Here is a 6,620-nt window from a genome sequence, read left to right on the forward strand (position 1 = left end):
TACAACAGATATTATAGTAAACTTGAAGCTATATGGCACTATCTTTTAAACATGTGTCCACACACTCAGTAGATATTACAGTTAATAAAACAAATTAAGCACCAGTTCTACCTCATACTAGTTAACTTTACCTCAGTGTCTTGTGTTGGGATGCTGCATTCTCCTCTCAAGAGCTTCCTTCCCTGGAACTGCACCTCTTGTCATTGATGCCGTCAGTGTTGAAAGAAAAGAAATGTTAGAAAAATGGTTGTTGAATACAAGGTGAAATGTTACTTCAAGCTTTGTGTTCAAATGTTAATTCTTGTATCATTCTCACTTGGGTAGTTGTTATTTGTTGGAAGTAGTAGAAGTTTTTTGAAGAAATTGAAGTTAGGCATTGATCCCACAGACAAAGTACAAACTACCAAATCAGCTTCTTACTGAGAGTGGAGACTGGAACGATGTCATTTAAACACAATTGACGTAGATGTCCAGCTCAGATTTGATCACTCTCTCCTACACAGTCCTTTAGACTGTTAATCTGAAGTAAGACAACAAGAAATTGAAAATAAGATAAGTTAGGCATTGATCCCACAGAGAAAGTACAAACTACCTTATCAGCTTCTTACCGAGAACAGGTGTCATTTAAACACAATTGGCTTTATTGTGTTTGCCATAGATGTCCAGCTCAGACTTGATCACTCTCTCCTAGTCTTTTAGACTGTCAATCTGAATTAAGATAACAAGAAGATGGAAATAAGTTAAGTATTGTGTTGATCCTACAGACAAAGTACAAACTACTGACATCAGGCTCTTACCGAGAGTGGAGACTGAAAGGGTGTCATTTAAACACAATTGACGTAGATGGGGAGGCAGGTACTTGAGGAGGATGATGAGGATGACTTTACTGTATTTGGCGTAGATGTCCAGCTCTCTCATAGACAGTCCTCTAGACTGTCAATCTGAAGTAAGACAACAAGAAATTGAAGTTGGGCATTGATCAGAGCTGGTGACTCGGACACACTACACATTGACTTCAGACTCGACTCGGACTAGACCTCAAAAGACTTCAGACTCGACTCGGACTCGAGGCTGGAGACTCGCAAATTACCATTATTTTCATGTTATCATTTATATTCTCATTATTTATTATCTGTCATTCGTCTTCTCTGTTTGCATTTGGGAAGTGATCTCTGGCTGTGACTAAGGCTGACAGTAAACACCAACATCACACACGCGCCGTGTGTATGCGCGCATTTCGAGCAGAGCCCGTCTACTACTGTATACTGTATTAGAAACACTCTGATTTCAAGACAATGGCGAGTGAAAGAAGCCCAACAGGAGTCCCTTGGATCGTTACATTTGGCTACAATGCCTTCACGCAGTCAGCCAACAAACGGACAGCAGTGTGTGTTATCATTTACAACATTACTAAGACACAGTTATTTCTTGCTAAGGAAAATATTTGGTTGTTTTTTTTTCAGGAATGTGAAAGAGGTTTTAAAGAACCAGTTTTTAATTTTTAAGTTAGTAAGTCAAATGAGTACAACTCATAATTTACTTGCACCATTGTGGGTGTGTTTTTTCATTTATTGTTAAAATGCAAAATATTGTGTGCCTGTTATCAAAATACATTGTTGGTGCGATATATTTCTTTTATTGTATTTTACAGCATTGTTAAAAAAAACTCTCGTTAAAGAAAAATACAGTTATGAAATTGAATTATTTTTTCCACATCACATTGCTGTAGATTCTAGTGAAACAATCACCAATACTGTCTTTTATATAGAGGATTTTACAGCTTATAGAATTTGAATTTGATTTAGTGTTTGCGAGAGATTTGAAACTTGACTTGGACTCTTAACCAGAGACTTGAGACTTGACTTGGACTTGACCCTCAAAGACTTGAGACTTGACTCGGACTCTCACTCAAAGACTTGAGACTTGACTTGGACTTGCAAAAAATGACTTGTGAACACATCTGGCATTGATCCCATAGACAAAGTACAAACTACCAAATCAGGTTGTTACCAAGAGTGGAGAATGGAACAATGGCCACACCAACAGTTTAGCAGTATACTGAAAACACTTACGTTTCTGTCTGTAGTACGGCCTCAGGCGGTTGATATTCACCTTCTGCAAGGACCCAGTGTTCTTTTGGATGGTGGCCACGCCATTTTCTGACATATCAAGGACTTTGTAGGGGCCTTGATGCATATGTTTCAGGCCATGCCCCAGCTGCTGCCTCTTTGGCTCAGAAGACAGGAGAATGTCATCACCTGTGTTAATTTCTACTGTTTTGCAGCACTTCCTTTTGCGTGCTGCTTAACAGCTCTTTTGCTTTTCCTGGGCCTTTTCTATGTTGGCGAGAACCTATTGGCCAAAGCCACAAATAAAGTAAATAACATGAAACACATAAATACAACAACTTCAATACATGAGCTTTGTGCCTCACTACCTTTTCATTGAAGTCTGTGATTGTCCTCATCCTCGCTTCCAGGTCGTCCTCTGGGTCTCCAACTTCAAAGTGGTATCCCATGGGACAGGCGTTGAGAACCTCAGGAAGGAGGTGGTGGTGGTGGTTGAAGAACAGGAAAAACGGGGTGTTCTTCGCGGAGCTCTACTCATAAAAGTTCACAGTAAAAAACAATGTGACATGTGACATTCCTCAAGATGCAAATTTAATGACATTGTGAAATAAAAAACACCTGTTTGGCGGAATTTATGCCATACACCACAGCTTGCAGGTGAATATCCCAGTCGTTGTGGTGCTCATTCACATAGCGCCGGAGAGCACGTTTGATATTTTGATTTGTCCTCTCATCCTGTACAATAACAATGTGAATTGCAGATTTATGTACATATTACACACATATATCATGTAATGTCTACGTAACATCCATCTATTAAAAAACATCTATTCATGTTTACCTGGCCATTGGTTTGTGGATGGTAGGCACTTGATACTGCATGTTTTATGTACCGTACCGTACCGTCCTCTTCCGCTTATCCGGGGTCGGGTCTCGGGAGCAGCAGCCTAAGCAGGGAAGCCCAGACTTCCCTCTCCCCAGCCACTTCGTACAGCTCTTCCCAGGGGATCCTGAGGCGTTCCCAGGCCAGCCGAGAGACATAGTCTCTCCAGCGTGTCCTGGGTCTTCCTAGGGGTCTCCTACCAGTGGGACGTGCCCTGAACACCTCACCAGGGAGGCGTTCAGGAGGCATCCTAATCAGATGCCCGATCCACCTCATCTGGCTCCTCTCAACGCGGAGGAGCACCAGGTCTACTCCGAGCTCCCTCCGGATAACTGAGCTTCTCACCCTATCTCTAAGGGAGAGCCCAGCCACCCTATGGAGGAAGCTCATTTCGGCCACTTGTACCTGCGATCTTGTTCTTTCAGTCACTACCCAAAGCTCATGACCAGAGGTGAGGGTAGGAATGAAGATCGACTGGTAAATCGAGAGCTTCGCCTTTCGGCTCAGCTCTCTCTTCACCACGATGAATCTGTGCAGACGCCGCACCGATCCGCCTGTCGATCTCACGCTCCATCCTTCCCTCACTCGTGAACAAGACCCCGAGGTACTTGAACTCCTCCACTTGGGGCAGGATCTCATCCCCGACCCGGAGAGTGCACTCCACCCTCTTCCGGTTGAGGACCATGGACTCGGATTTTAAGCTGCTGATTCTCATCCCGGCCGCTTCACACTCGGCTGCGAACTGATCCAGTGAGAGTTGGAGGTCACAGTCTGATGAAGCCAACAGGACCACATCATCATGTTTAGCAGTGTGAAGATCTCTTTGTTGAGCTGTAAATATGTATACAAGAGCAATACAACAAAGTCTGTAAGAATGATCTGCAGCTATGAAGATGATCATGGTTTATCTAATATTGTATTTATCATACCTCATTCACAAAGTCCCTCCCCTGGTCAGTTATGATTTTGCTGACCATGCCAAACATGTAAAAGTTGGCAGTTACTGCGGCTGAAATCTCCACAGCTGACTTTGACTGTAGCGGTTCAGCGGATCAGTCATTGTCAGAATGTATTTGTTCTTGCGTGCAGTCTCCTTTAATGGGCCAATTAGATCCATTCCAAGCACACTCCAATTTTCTTTCACCTGCAAATATAAATGTCTATAGTTTATCACAGAGTCATCTGACACATGTTGAAAAGAACATTGTATATTGGTGTTCAACACTACCTTGATGGAGTGTAGCACTGGTGCCACTGTTTTTATTGGATCATTTAACTGGCATTGGTGACAGCGCCTGACCTGAAACAGAGGTCAATGCACTTGAATAGATATCTCATGTTAGTTAGTTTTTCTTGAAATAAAAATATAGTTGGAAGTTCTATCGTCCAGATAACAAACTTTGCCTTACCCAGTCAGTAACATCCTCCATGATGGTGGGCTAGTAGTATCCTGCCACCAAACGGTTTCTGGTGCCTCTGACACCATTGTGATTGCCTGTGCCTTGCTGGTTGTGGCACCCTTTCAGAGCAGCGCTCTTTTCCTCCTCAGACATAACCACCAGCCGTATGTAAAGTTTGTTTGGGCCAGTGTAGAACAGTCTGCCATCTGTGTAGAAAACAATTCTTTAATTACAATTCTCTGTGTGTCTTCTATCTGTCTTGCTATATTCATGTTTTTCATTGAAATAATGTTGATTACAAAATCAACCTCTTGAAACAGACATTTTTTGTCACTAATGAGCCATGTGTAACACTTTTTAAAACGTTTTTTCATGAAGAGATTAAAAATAAAAAATTATGATTAATATGAAAAAAAAATATTGGCAAATAGGAAATGTGCTAAAATATTTTCATTATTTTTTTCATATCATATTACCATGATTATCATTACCAAATTACCATGATAGCCACATTACCTTTCAAGATGTAATTACTCAAAGAATGAGTAATCTTCCACTTCTCAGCTTTTCCCAAACTGACTGAAAAATTTTTACTGACTGAAAAAGAGCGTAAAGTGGCGCATGCACGACTCATATCAACAACTCGGGCAGACATAAAGCGCATGCGCTACAGACTCACATCGGGTAACAGCATGGATAGATACAAAGCGCATGCGCTACAGACTTACATCGGGTAAGACAAAGCGCATGCGCGGCAGACTGACGTCAGGTCACGTCATGGTGCATGCGCGAGAAACGCAACATACAAAAAAACACTACTGTTACCTATGGTTACATATGGTAACAGTAGACCAGATCCCTCTGGTTATCAAAACAATAGAGGTTTTTGCTAAAGCATCTGGACTTCACCTTAATTTAAAAAAATGTGAACTTCTGGCCATCCATGATCATCCACTAATTGATCTATTTGAGATCCCAGTGAAAAAAGAAGTGAAATATTTAGGGGTGATCATTTCCAAAGATTATAAAGCTAGAGAAGAACTAAATATTATGCCCAGTAAAAAGAAGAGTGATTCAATTCTTAACTCCTGGTTACAAAGAGACCTATCATTATTTGGACGTATCTTGATTACTAAAATCGAATCGTTATCCAGAGTAATGTATCCTGCTTTCTCAATTGCTATCCCTGATACTTTTTAATAAAGTAAATAAATAACTAATTAAATCAATTAACCAAACAAACTTCAACTTCATCTGGAGGAATAAACATCACTATATTAGGAAGGGAGACTCGGTTAAACCATTAGATGAAGGAGGTTTAAATGTAATTGATTATGAGGCAATGAATGGTATGATAAAACTAAAATGGTTGAAGCAATTTATACAAAATACAAATGGTTTCTGGTTTCACATTCCTTTTAAAATATTTGAAGTGTGTGGGGGTATTGATTTTTTGTTGAGATGTGATTTATGTTTGTCCAAACTTCCCAATAAGTTATCTAGGTTTCATGAACAGGTAATGTTATATTGGAAAATGATCTATAAACACAATTTCACTCCACATAATTCTCCGATCTGGAATAATAGATATATATTATTCAAAAGAAAATCCTTGTGTCATTATGATTGGGTATCGGGGTAGAGGGTAGATGATTGGGTAGAGATATTTGGTCTATTTTACACCTGATGGATTCAAATGGCAGGTTTCTCCAATATAACGAATTTAAGGAGAAATTTAAAGGGGCTAAATGCGATTTCAATTTCACCGCTAGACGTCGCAGCTCTGGACTGCGTGCAACCAAAACAAAACTAGCTAAGGGGTACACCCCCCCCTTTCCGCTCGCCTCCCCCTCGCTCTCCGTCCGCTCCTCCTCCTCTACCTGCCTGTTTTCAGTGAAGCACTTTCCATCCGTGATGAACAGTTGTTATTAGCTTTCCGATGCTAACGTTAGCTAACTGCTAGTAGTTGAAAATTAACAAGCTGACCATAGTAGCCAAGCTAACAACTTCACATTGATCATTTCTGTTGGATTTTATGAGCACTGCTGGCAAACAGACATTTGAGTTTTTGTGCAATTGTGAAAATATTGACCAAGACATGTGTTGCTAGTGTAATGTAGACAGAGTCTGGCTACATTACACTAGCAACAACTATCTCTAAGGTTGCTAATGCTAAGTGTGTTTCTTATAAAATTATAACGTTATATTATAATTGTTGCTGCTCTCTTCATAACTGATAGTTTGATGTTGGTTTTGGTAAGGGCAGCA

The 6,620-nt window shown here is 40.6% G+C and overlaps 1 long non-coding RNA gene across 1 annotated transcript; it reads right to left on the minus strand.

The window, feature by feature from the left end:
- Positions 1-3,911: 3,911 nt before the first annotated feature.
- Positions 3,912-4,930, minus strand: LOC128375394 (uncharacterized). Its single transcript, XR_008323078.1, has 4 exons — positions 4,869-4,930; positions 4,362-4,558; positions 4,181-4,252; positions 3,912-4,096 (listed from the first exon to the last, which is right to left on the minus strand). It is a non-coding gene; the product is annotated as an uncharacterized LOC128375394 (long non-coding RNA).
- Between the last annotated feature and the right edge of the window lie 1,690 nt (positions 4,931-6,620).

Source organism: Scomber japonicus, chromosome 16, assembly GCF_027409825.1.
Source record: "Scomber japonicus isolate fScoJap1 chromosome 16, fScoJap1.pri, whole genome shotgun sequence".
NCBI classification, from domain to species: domain Eukaryota; kingdom Metazoa; phylum Chordata; class Actinopteri; order Scombriformes; family Scombridae; genus Scomber; species Scomber japonicus.